The sequence below is a fragment of the Zea mays genome, chromosome 1, assembly GCF_902167145.1.
Source record: "Zea mays cultivar B73 chromosome 1, Zm-B73-REFERENCE-NAM-5.0, whole genome shotgun sequence".
Classification (NCBI taxonomy): Eukaryota; Viridiplantae; Streptophyta; class Magnoliopsida; order Poales; family Poaceae; genus Zea; species Zea mays.
The window spans coordinates 260,511,768-260,525,159 of record NC_050096.1 but is presented as its reverse complement, the minus strand read 5'-3'; the positions used below and the strand labels follow the sequence as shown (position 1 = coordinate 260,525,159).

The window sequence follows — 13,392 nt, the reverse complement described above, 5'->3', positions numbered from 1 at the left end:
CGAAAAGGACGGGAAAGGGATTATGGAAGAAGACGACGACGACGACAGGGCGGAGGGAAAAGGAGGAAGAAGACATCGCTCGATCCCACGATCCGCATGCGCAAGGGCCGTTTCCAGCCAACTCCAACCACCTTCACCTACCAGCATTATGCATTCTGATGAACCCCGGCCCGGCCTCGATCGCATTGGAATTGGATTGCATCGCATTGGAGACAGCTAGATGCGAGACAGCGACCGCGACGACGACGACGATGACAGTAACAGCTTATTATGCTGCTAACCTCACACATTTATTCAGTACGTGCTTATACATATAAAAGCATCTTCGTCGCACACGTACGGTGTGTGCAATGGGACGGGGGAATTGCATGCTGGCGGTTCGTTTGAGAGAGACCGATCGATCGATCAATGGAGCTATATATGCATGGGGCCGGCTGGTGTGGCTACCTGCAGTGACGGGAAGCAGAATGATCTATCTTTTTGGTAGGGAGAGAATTGAATCCAACAACACCGCACTGCGCTGCACAGCAGAGGCCCGCCCGGTGCCTAGTTTCTGAACCGCATTCGCGCGTGGGTGAAACTTTTTAGTCGATCTGGTGACTAATGATCACAGTAGGCTCGCGGCCCGAAAGCACGAATCAGAAGTCAATCCGGCACTCGACTCGGCTCGGCTTTTTGAGCAGACCCGGTCCGGATAGGCGTGCCGGGCCCATGTACGGCTCGTTGGGCTAGCACGGCCCGACCCGGATTTTTGAGCAGGTCCGGTTTCCAAGCGACCTGTAAAAGCATCCCCCGCCCATAGCCTCGCGACCTTGTCACCACATCCCACTCGACACTCGCCCGTCGCCCACACCTTACCCTAACCCTAAAGCACACACTCACTCGACTCTCCACCCAACCTCAGTCCATAGACCGCAGCGGCCAGCGGCGCATCGTCTCCTAACCCTAATCCCTAATCTAGCTCTCGTCGCCTCCGCCGCGGCGCCGTGCCTCACTCCGATCTCCGGCCCTCGTCGTCTCCACCGCGCCTCACCACAGATCTGTCTCGTTCTCCGGCTGGCCGACTCTCAGCGTCAGCTAGAGATGGCAATGAGTACCCGAAATCCGATAGGTTTTTATCCATTAGGGTACATGTTTGGGTCAATTTTCAACCCCATGGGTTTGTTAATGGCATAAATGTATACCCGACGGGTTCATGGGTACGAGTTTGTTCCTATAGTACCCAAACCCGTGAACCTGTGGGTTTTTAAACCCGACCAAACCTAGTGCATATTATCATTTTATTTTATAAACGAACAACAAACTTGTTATCTATCTATTTACTTCCTAATTTTTATCAAATAGTGAATGTATAAGTAGTTGGTGATAGTGTTGCTTGCTTGCTATTATAGTTATTACTAGCATTATATATGTGGTGGATGTATAACTTAGTGCAAGGTAACATGATTATACAACTTATTATTTGTATTTAATTCTCTCTACTAATATTTTTATACCAAATCATGAACTCGTTGTTCATTACATAAATTTTGGACCATGATCTCATTAATCATTACGATACTTATTGATCATAAAAAGAATAAGCATATTGGAGATAAAAACCACCGCAGATAACCCGTGGGTACCCGCAAACCCGATGGGTACGGGTTTGGGCAAAATTTCAAACCCGTCATGAGTACGGGTTTTTTAATGGGTGTAAATATTTTTCACGGGTACGGGTTTGTGATAGCAAAACTCGACGGGTTTGTACCCGTTGTCGTCTCTAGCGTCAGCGCTCAGTGGCCACGGAGGCACGTACCCCGCCTCTCCATCTCCGTCTCCGTCTCTCTGTCTCCTCTCCACGGATCCGTCCTCGTCTCTCTGTCTCCTCTCCGTCTTCTTCTTCTTCCTTCATTCCTCGTCTCTTTTATGGGCCATCGCCGATGAAATTGGTGCTCCGATAGACCAGCTTCATTCCCAAGCCGCGTAGGTAACACCTCCTCCTCACCGAATGTCCGGATCTGTTGTTTAATGCTTAATGCTTGTGAGTTGTGACTTGTTTTGTTTATAGGTCGTGAGGAACCGATGTGTTGGCGATGGAGGATGGTGGTGGTGATGTTAGCCACTCCATCAACCACGATTTGATGGTGCTGTGAGAATCTGGAGACCCTTAGAGCCGTGATGCTGCCACTATCGACCTTGGTAGTGGCAGTGGTAGTAGTGGTGCTGCTCCTATCGACCTCGTCGTCGTGGACTCTGGCGCCGGCCGAGGCAATGACACAGAAGCTCCTGCTGCAGTTGGTCAGGGTTCCAATGACCTTAAGAGGTCTAACACCTCAAAGGTATGGGATGAATTTGAGCCTATGTGCACGATTAAGAATGACAAGAGGGTAAGGACTGGTTGTAAGTGTCACTGGTGCAAAGTTACCTTGTTTGCTGTGTCTTCTAGTTGTACTGGCCATTTGCTTAGGCATCAACGTGATTGCAAAGTTAAAAATGCTAGGATGGGCAAGCAGTCCATTATTAAGTTCAACCCTGATGGTTCTGTTCGTAATTTTGATTATTGTCCCCATCGTGCTAGAACTAAGATGTGTAAGTTAATTTCCAGGCTTCATCTTACTCTTAATTTTGGTGAGTCCTCTGCTTTTGAGGAGTACATCAAGTTGTCCCATAATCCTAGCTTCAAATATGTGACCACATAGACCATATCTAAGGATATGGTTAAGTACTATATTGATCGTCGTAAGGTTATAGACGATTGCTTGTTGTCTGCTTCATCCATTGCGATTACTTCTAATAGTTGGTTAGGCAATGCTAAGGAGGACTACCTTAGTGTAGTTGCACATTACATTAATAAGGATTGGTTGCTAGAGAAGAGAATCATTGGCCTTAGGCTCATAGAGTTAGCTCACACTGGTGAGAACATTGCTGACCATATCTATAATGTGACTGATGATTTTGGATGCACTAACAAAGTGATCTCTATCACTTTGCATAATGCATCTTCTAACTCCAGAGCTATGGAGACATTTAAACATATATTATCTGGTTATGTTGGTTCTCTATTTTTGCATCAACGTTGTGCATGCCATATTATCAATCTTATTGTGAAGTCTGGCTTGAAACAACTTAAGCCTTACATTGAAGCATTTAGAATTGCTATTTCATTATTGAACTCCTCTAATCAATGCATTGCTGCTTATAAGAGTTATTGTGTTGCTATGAATGTACGCTCTCGTAAGTTTGGGCTTGACATGTATGTGAGGTGGAATTCTACATATCTCATGCTTAAGCATTTAGTTCCATAAAAGTCAACATTTCCTGTTTTCATGCATAATCGAAAGCCTAGTGAACCTGATCTATTAACAGAGGCTCATTGGTATGTGGCTGAAAATATCCTAGAGTTTCTGGAATTGTTGTATGATGCAACTGTGTCCCTTTCTGGTGTTTATTATCCCACACCTCATCTAATATTGCATAACATCCTAGATATTGCTAAGCATTTAAATGATTATGAGAATGACCACTTGCTTAGAAATGTTGTTTTTCCTATGAAGTCTAAATTCCTTAAGTATTAGAGAGATATTCCAATGTTATATGCTTTTGCTTTCAAATTGGACCCTAAAGCAAAGATGAGAGGTTTTCATAATATTCTTAGGATATTGTCTGGTCTCACTGGTACTGACTACTACTCAACTTTCTTTTCTGTTGCGATATTTGAACTAACTGCAATGTTTACCAAATATGATGCTAAGTTTTGTGCAGTTAAACTACAGAGGCCCACTCCTACAATATCTGTTATTGGTAAGAGGAAACAACAATGGGGCTAGATCTATGGATCTGAAACTAAGTATGCCACTCCTATTACTCCTCCTAACTTGTTTACAGGAACATCAACATCTGAATTGATGTATGAAGAAAGCTCTCGTGCATGCCTATGTTTCAGAACTCTCCTCCTACCTTGATAGTGGCACTCTTCAGAAGTTTAAGGATGATTTCAACCTCTTAAACTTGTGGCATGAGCATAAATTAACTAACCTATCTTATTCTCTCAATCTTAACTAGAGATGTTATTTCAGTTCCTGTTTTAATTGTACCTTCAGAGTCTGCTTTCAGCCTTTGTGGCAGGATCATCGAGGAACGACGACGACACCTAGCCCTAGAGATGGTTGAGATGCTCCTTAATTTGCATTAAGGACTGGGAGCTAGGCGATGCAAGAGCTAAACACTCTGCCTAAGATAAAGAGTTAGAAGATGCATTTGAAGGACTGTATCTTGATGAGGAGCAACATAAGACTTAGGCTCTGATTTGCTGACCTTATGTTATGTAGATCTACTTTCATGTTTCATCTATGTAACCTTTAGTACTGAACAATGCACAATATTTAAGAGCTAGGACTATACTCTTTTCCTTTCTAGGGTTTTCTCATGAGATGTGAGTTTTTACCTAAAAAGTTTTTTAATGAGGCAGACATAGCATAAACATCTCAATTAAGTTTAAATTCTCTATGTTAACTGGCTTCTGTGTGTGCTATGTGACCATATCTATGTGCCTGTGTGGTTACAGCCTATAGGCTTACTAGTTACAGTTGATTTGTTTCTGTGTGTGCTATGTGGATACAACTGATTATATCATATCTATTATGTGCAATTGAGTTCTGTAATGTGTAATTAAGGTATGTTGTGTTGTGTTGAATTGTGTTGAAAATCATATATTTTGTTAGATTCTGGTATGCTGAATTTTGTTGAGGGAGTCAGTCCTAGGTCCTGGGATGTGTAACTGAGTTCACGGGCTCAGTCTGACACGACCCTGTTTTTTAGCTGTGTTTGTCGAGCCAGTCCGACACATTTAAGACTGAGACATACCGGGCTCATCTAGATATTTGAGCCCCCCAGCCCGATTTACCCACCGTGTGGCGGGTCGTGTTCTAAACGGGCCGTGCTTTGTCGGGCCGTATTGGATGGGACGGCCCGTCTGTATATCGATACTGGTGATAGATTCTGACCTATCTCTCTATCTATCTGGCCCAGCTTGCAGCAGCTCTGCTCCGTCCATCCGCGATCGTCGTCGTCTCCACTCTCCCGCGCCATGCTCGTGCGCATGCATCAAAACTGTCGGCAGGAGGAAGAGGTAAAAAAAGTACAGGGGCGAGATTGTCCGTTAATTTCGTCCGGTGGCACGTGCGACAATGACACGGGCGAAATTACGTGCGTACGGCCTAGGCGCCTAGCTCATCTGATCTGGTCGTTGGGGCTTGCGGTACTACCTACACTCCTACAGTGTGTTGTCCAGTGTCCACGGAGTGATGCAGCAGGTTTGATTTTATTAGCGACCGTACGTACGTGTCATGTTGCCGGTGCGCTAGCTGTTTAATTTAGTTTACTCCCATTGTCCTCAATAAGTAGTTAATAATGTGATGGAGATACAATCAATACAAATACAATAAGTAAAGTGGAATGCATACGTACATTGTTGATCGATCAATAATGTGTGTCCACTAAAGAGCAGTGTTGTTGTCACACGAATGAGTCATTATATACACAATGCACTACAGTAAAAAACACACATATCCGACGGTCTGCTTATGTCCGACGGTATCTTCGACGGCTTCTGGCGGCCGTCGGATATAAACTCTTATGACAGCTTATGTTCGACGGTTTCCCTTAGGCCGTCGAACATAAACGGCGTGGGCCCCGCCGATGGCCGTTAACGAGTATAATCGCTGACGGCCGAAAGTAGCCGTCGGACATAGCTTATTTTCACCTCCTTTACGGCCGAGGTACAGGTACCGTCGGACATAAGCCTTCGACCGTCGACTTAGATTCCCTCTTTTACTGTAGTGATGCAGATGCTCACTAGCATCGTTTTATATATATATATATATATATATATATATATATATATATATATATATATATATATATATATATATATATATATATATATATATATATATATATATACACTAGGTATATGCCCGTGCGTTGCTACGAAACCAATATGATAAAATGCATTGATATGTAAAAACAAATAATGAGCTATTTGGTTAGGTTTATTTTGGTCGGTAACCGTTCCCACCGCAACCCGACACTGTTGCTTTTGTTTGCTGTTTGTTTCGGACGGTTTGTGATCCATCACGGTGGGAGTCGGCTTCGTCCCGTTCCATCTCGTTACCACTCAATTTGTGGCACAGTCGGATCCCTTGACACAACGATCACGCCTTGATGACGCTGTTTAGATAAACCAAACAAACCAAGGTAATTATTACACTGTGACCGATAGCACCCCAACCCATTCCATTACCGTTCTCATTACCATTACCTAGAGTGAACGAACACTACCTAATTGTTATTCTATACATTTGTTAGTGTCAATAAAATTGGATGTTTACATACCTTTAAAATATATAGTAAGGTGTCTATGCATTGCTAAACTATCATCTGTTCATATACACATTGTTGTTTCGTAAACTAAATTGTTCAAAAGAAATCAAAAACTAAATTGCTCAAAAGGAATCAAAGTTATGTGATATGCTCATTTTAGAATTTGCGTAATTGACAAAGCTGGCACAATATATAATGACGTGAATACATTAGTTTGAGAACTGTATGCAAATGAATATATTTCATTGGTCACTGTTCATAGCTTAGAGAATTTATCTACATAGTAATCATCATGAGACGAGTAGACAATAATAGGTACACTTAGTATTGTTTTTGTAATTTTGAAAAAAAGAAAGTATCCTCTAGTTAATGTAGTCTCTGATCAAATGCACAAAATCATGACTCCTATATTCCATAGAAACAAAACCATAAATTAATAAATATTTTCCCAGCACTTGATGCCATCATGTAACACTGCTACAAATATCTTTCATGGCATAGCTTTCCCAGCATTGCTTTCCAATACGTCCAGGTATAGTTTAGGCAAGGTCGACCATTTACATGGCCCAAGTTTGTTTACCATCTGAGTAATGGCCCCGACTTTCTTAAAAAAAAGAAATAATAAAAGAGTCATGTGGCATATAATATAATTCAGTAAAATAACCAAAATGACATTTGTAAAGGTATGCAGATGGTAAACAAAAATAAAAAAACACGACATTGCCAAAATGGTTTCAATATATCACATATGCAGATCTTATTTAAATAGAATAATTGTTTAAACATACTTCAAAATTAGTCTCCAAAACGGTTTCATGTGTATTGAAGTGGACAAAAATGAAAAAACATGACATTGCCAGCCATACATGCCAAAGCAATCAAAAAGACGCAATTAAAAACAAACACTTCATCTTCTCCTAGCCCAGTAGTGCCCACTACATGCCCATATTCCAGTGCAAATCTATAAACAACATGAGTTCATTCATGACGAGATTTTTAACTCACATACTTCGAAAATTTGGTTGCCACCGCTTCTTCATAAGCAGGAAAATATCCAGTCTTGCGAATCATAGTCTTTCATCGAGCTAGCAACTAAATTAAAACCCTCACTTACAAAATCAAACAAACAAGGCCAAGTTAAAATAGGTACAATGCTACTACACCGCAAGTTCACGACAATCTAGGTAAGAAACTGTTTAGGAAAACTCAAAATAGTTATCACACAGCAACTGCACGGCCAAAACTTATAGTCCACGTATCAGTATTTACAGTTGCAGGTTTACCAAGTTTAAGTGACACTATCAGCACAGTTATTACCCAATATGCTAAACAGGGATATGTTGCTCCTACTGTGGTGACCATGAAATATTTTTTTTACAAACCAATGCACTCATAACCTTAACCAGTGAGTCTAAGTATGGTATATCGTTAGCTTCTTCCCAGCTCTGAAATATAACCAGTGAGTCTGTGAGTGTCAGATTGAAAAAACTGCAAATGGATCACTTGATAATAGATAGTTTTAGTAGTTATTTTGTGCTATCTCCAGCCCAAAACACAAGCACTATGATTTGAATATACACAACATCTTCTAGGTAACAACAGCCATGGCTTTTTACTACTTTGACTTAGTGAGCAGCTTAATGCAAATGGGGCGATAACACCACCATACCAATAATAATAATGAACCAATTGTTTGAAAGAGGAGATGTAAGGAAGTCACAAATCCACATAAATATACTTCAAACATCAACAAATGCTAGTTTCTCATATTTGCCTGATGCAGGTTACAATTTTTGAGGAAAAATTAGTTTACAAATATCACATTATTGCAAGTATTGACTGTCAAAAATATGTGTGTGATCAGTGAACTAAGACGTTGTCTCACCCATAACTGTATATTGTTAGCTTGTATATGTGATAAACACAGATACCTATAGTTATTGACATGCAAGGACATAAAATGAGAGACATGAACACATAAGTTGTTCATGGATTTTCACAGATACCTATAACAATTGGACAAATTTGGTCGAACGGTTAAATACAAGAACTTAATGCCGTCATGATAGCCTGGCTACTTTGAATGCATAGAAGAAACTGAAATCAATTATTGAAATATCATCACGGTAGTTGAGAAAAGAATTTCATAAGGAGATACATATCATCTGACTTGAATTAGTTACAAAGGTCAAGGACCCATGGCACAAACAATGACTCGTAGTCTGGTACTCCATAGTAAAACTGTACAAAGGAACACCAAACTTGTGTTGGACTCAATAAATCCACAACCTCTTAAGATGATCTGAGGCTGAGCGGCTTCAAGCAAACATGCTTAAATTTACTTTAAGGCCACCTTAAAAGGAGTTTTATAGTCAGTTCACAACAATGGTAAAATTTGCCTAGTACCTAGGTTAAGGTCCCTCAAACAGATCATGAAAAACTGTACAGGTGGTACAGTAGCCCCATAAAATTATTGTACGTAGCAGTGACTGTATCCCTGTTATAATGTTGCACCTATGGATGCACATTTTTGAACATTTGATGGATTAATGATGTACTGTTGCCCCTCTGAATGCACAATCAGAAAGCAATAAAGTTCATATATTAAAGAATGTGAATTTAATCAGTAAGTACTAACAACTATTGACGATAAAAGTGGAAACAACAGCAAGTTTGTGCTGGGGATCGGGGACTCGAGAATCCTAGTGCTGGACTATGTTAAGAAAATATTTTCTTGGAAAAAACACATAGCCAACTTGTGCACCACAAATTCACAATCAGATGACCACTACAACTGTCTTCAAAGCAAAGCACATCAATTGTCCCCCAAACCACATGGAATGGAAAAGATCCATTCCATAGTCAAAAACATTTAATTAGAAAGTGCAAGGGGGGCAGGTAAAGGAAAAATCAACAAATATCACAGTGCATAGTGCTTGTCGTATGAATAAAACTAATCTATTACAAGATAAAAATACAATTATTGTACTCACCAAAAAAGAGAAAACTGTCACTGATAAAAAAGCATTGAAATCCAATATGATGTAGAACAACTTCATGAGTACTATATATGTTCAAGTGCAGTATGCAATTGTGGAACTCTTCGCCTAAATAATGGCTCAAGGCGAAACGATGGAACACCACGCAGCCACCGTTTAATGTCATACATTTCATTAACCAATGCACTCATAACCTTAACCATGGGCAAAGTATTTAACAGAAACAATGATGCCTAAAAATATTAGAGCACAATATACCATACTTAGAATTGGACATGTACCATAATTATTGAGTATTTTCCTAGCATCCTCTGCACCTGCAAAATAAGCAATTGCCAGCTACATTAAAGTGTTTAATCTGATTAGAGAGCAACTTATTTAGAATCGGGATCTAATTCACCAGATAGAAGGTAGTACAGTGGAACCATACAAAAATATGCCTCGACCAACTATTGCTTTTCAGACACGAACCATACTTTTCAGTTTTCACACAATTAGAGGAAATAGTAACCCGAACAAAAAATAAGCTCTACTCCAAAAGCTTCCCCTTTTCCACAGATTAATAATTAGGTAGCATAACATAAATGTCCCCGCCAAGTCACCAACTATTACTTTCTGGCTCTACCGCTCTAGCAGTCTGGCCTCCTATAGGTTAGTTCCACGTATAGAAGAACTGAAACCTTCCACCAGCCTCACCAACCCCAAGTATAGTGGCTACAGAAGACTGAATGTGGCACAAGTCCAGAACCTTGAGCTTCAGAAGTCGGTGAAGACCATCTACCTCACTGATCTTGTTACCGACCAGATACAACTCCTTCAAAGAGGAACATGAGGCCAATCCTAACAGATGATCTAAAACACAAGTCAATGCAAGAAGAATATAATTATCAGGAAGTATCCATGAACGGGGTTTCTCATATGACTTGAGATAGTTAAGAATCCAAAGCACAGTGAACTTGCCATATCAAAAGACGAAAATGGGGGAAAGGGGATAGGAACAAAGTAAGAACCTATCATGTGGCCACAACCAAGGAGAAACACATAAAAAAGATCATATGAGAAGCTAAAACACATACCATGGCCAATTCTAGATATCCTATTATAGTTGATATCCAACAAGCGCAATCGTGTCAATTCTCTGAGGCGTTCAATAATTGATATGTTATTCTTCGATAGGATTAACATGTGAAGGCCTTTCGGAAGAGCTCCTGCTATTACTCGCACTATGCAAAAAGATCCAAACATTAGAAATGCGACAGTGTGATCTTCTCGAAAGAGATGAGCAGTACAACTGCAAAAGAAAAGAAAGAAAACAACATACAATATCCCATTAATGTTGAGCTAATAATAAAAAAAGCTTACCAATTGAGTTCCCTGATTAGGGAAAAACAAATTTGATATGGGGATACATAGAAACTCCAACAACATGCAGCCTGTGGCATATCCGATTCCCCTGCAGAAACAAATGCAGAGACGATGAAAAAAATATTAGATGATTAAGGAATGAAGTAATCCCCAATATTGTAGCAGTACCTCGCAGCAATGTCCTAAAGGCGAACATCTGCCAAGAAAACACTACTTCAACTGCTAGAAGAACTGAAATAGAGAAGAAAAATGTGATGAGTCAAATACTGGCAAAATTTGAACCACATAGTTTCTGTAACTATGAATCCTGCATCTACCAACATTTGTCAATGGCTTGGGAAAATGTGCCCCGGGCCCTGGTTGATTGATGCAGGATTCATAATTAACACAATAGATTGATAAGATTGATATCATATATGTGGTTCAAATGTTGTGCCCTATACACTCGTTTTCGAGGCAGCAGTTTGGCGTTAAGATGATGTGCCCTACCCGCTAAGGCCTTGTTCGGTCATATGACATATGGATTTGATGAGATTGAAAAATTTTAGTAGAGCTTTTGACCTATTGTAGATTTAAAGCTACTCAAACCCCTCTGATCCACATGGATTGAGATGAAAACGAACAAGCCCTAAACAAATATAGCCCCTTTTTGCTACTGCTCCTAATAACTTAACTACTGGTACTGAAGTGCTAATCCGTCAAGCAGGAAAATCCTTCAATCCTTGATCCTTCAAAAAGAAAACACACAGAGACACTTTCCTACGCAAACTATAGAATGTCAATTCTTTCCTGTTTGATTGATCATGACAATTTTTGATTTAATTTTGACTCAAACTCAAGGATTAGGACGCATGCATGCAAGTATGTAGGTAGTTTAGTGCTACCAAAAAGATCTTCTATTGATCGTATGGTTTGCTAACCATACGAATATTGAATAGGGTGGTTGCATTGCACGTCATTATGTTTTTCAATAAAAATTGCGTATTAACAGAAAGTGGTTGAGAAATTGACCAAATATCGGAGTTGATCCCACCTGCCCAGTATTTCTACCAACATGTCCAGGTCAGTGGGCATCTAAAAGACCGGCGCTTATGAACTGTCAGAATAGAAAAACGAGAACATGAACTGTTTTAGGACAGGAGAGAGCACATCTCTCCTATATCCATATGATTTAGCACTAAACTGTGGTGCACACGTCCATTCTTCTGATTAAGAACAAACCATGGGGCAACTCATCCACAGTGAACAGATTAGCTGCGATTTTCTCTACAATATGAGGAAAATTCAATATGAAATAGCGAATACTGTAAGGGCTTGTTTAGATGGCTACTGACTGAAACTATCTAGTCCAAACGTCATCCATCCCAAACACATGCCCCAACAGCATGTCGCAAGTAAAACCGAACAACAAGCATATTGAATCACAGTCAACTAAATAGAAGGAATTGGACGTACCTTGATAAAACAACGCTAACAGAGCTGTGATTCTGTCCATGTGCAGAGTTGCCGTATGAAACAAAACACTTACCAGTTTGCAAAATCAACTCAACATCTGAAATCATAAATCTAAAAATTGGACTTACAAATGCGAGGAGGGTGAAGCTGGTAGGCGTGGCCTTAATCGTGCTCTCCCTTTGGACTAATATATATGGAGTTGTCAGCGTGTGGAAGGGGTTTTTTAGTGGTTAGTAGGAGGGCGCCTTCTATGGAGGATGTGTAGGCATGTAGAAGGGACGCAGATTGGGGGGTCTCCCCACCACCTCATCCAGCGTGGATTTGGCACGGATTTCGGGCTCTGATTTGGCGCGGACTCCTTCCAGCAGATTGGGGGATATCCCCACCGATGGTGCCGCGTAAGGAGGGGCGGGTGCCTACTATGGAGGATGTGTAGGGTTTGGCGCCGATGGATGGGATTGCCATCCATTTTCCTCTCGGTGCCGAAGATGGAAGGGGATCTCCGAGGGACAAGGCGCAGATGAGGGGATATCGCCAGGGAAGGAGAGTGTGAGCGTCGTGGGGCCGTGCTGTTTGGGGAAGGAGAGTGCGGGCGCGGCAGGGGGAGCACGTGGTGCCGTGCTGTTTGGGGAAGGGGCCGCCGCAACAGGGGGCTGCGCCGGTGCGGGGAAAGGAGGCGGGCAATACGGTGACATACCAGAGTGCAGGGTGAGGGAGGTCGCCGTCCACGCCATGGGCGACGTCGAGGAGAATAGGTGCGTCGCTGACGGGGGAGCGGATGCGCGGACGGGACTGGGGTCTGGGGGCAGCCATGGGGAGGAGGTGTTGCTCGCTGCTAAGGGCTAGAGAAGGGAGGTCGCTGGTGGCCAGGAACGTGGACGGCTGTGGCTTGCCAGGGAAGGGGGCGTTGATGGTGGACCTCGCTGTGTAAGGAAGGGAAACTTGGTGGTTCTCGGGCGGGCGGGGGAGGAGGCGCAGGCATGGCGGAGATAGGGCGCATGGCGGCTGTCGCGGGGGAGCGCGAGCGCGACGGCGGGGGAGGGCGGGGTGGGTCGGGGTCTCGGGTGGAGACGCGGGCGGCTTCAAAGAGACGGGGCGTGGGTGCATGGTGTCGCGGGGCAGAACCGTGCACCATCCAGGGGTGTGAACGCCTACAATAGGCACATAATTAGTAGTACTAGGTGAGTGCCCGTGCGTTGCAACGGAAACA

General features: G+C 42.1%; 1 pseudogene across 2 annotated transcripts; it reads right to left on the bottom strand.

Annotated features, from left to right (window-relative positions):
* Positions 1–6,589: 6,589 nt before the first annotated feature.
* On the bottom strand, positions 6,590–13,126 carry LOC100274941 (uncharacterized; annotated as a pseudogene). 2 transcript variants are annotated; one of them, NR_158680.1, is made up of 8 exons: positions 12,183–13,126; positions 10,896–10,958; positions 10,725–10,815; positions 10,439–10,585; positions 10,111–10,214; positions 9,644–9,679; positions 7,373–7,472; positions 6,590–6,967 (listed from the first exon to the last, which is right to left on the bottom strand). The product of NR_158680.1 is annotated as an uncharacterized protein, transcript variant 1 (transcript). The 2 variants fall into 2 exon arrangements; NR_158681.1 differs by lacking the exons at positions 7,373–7,472; positions 10,111–10,214 and having other exon boundaries at positions 6,715–6,967; positions 9,621–9,679.
* Between the last annotated feature and the right edge of the window lie 266 nt (positions 13,127–13,392).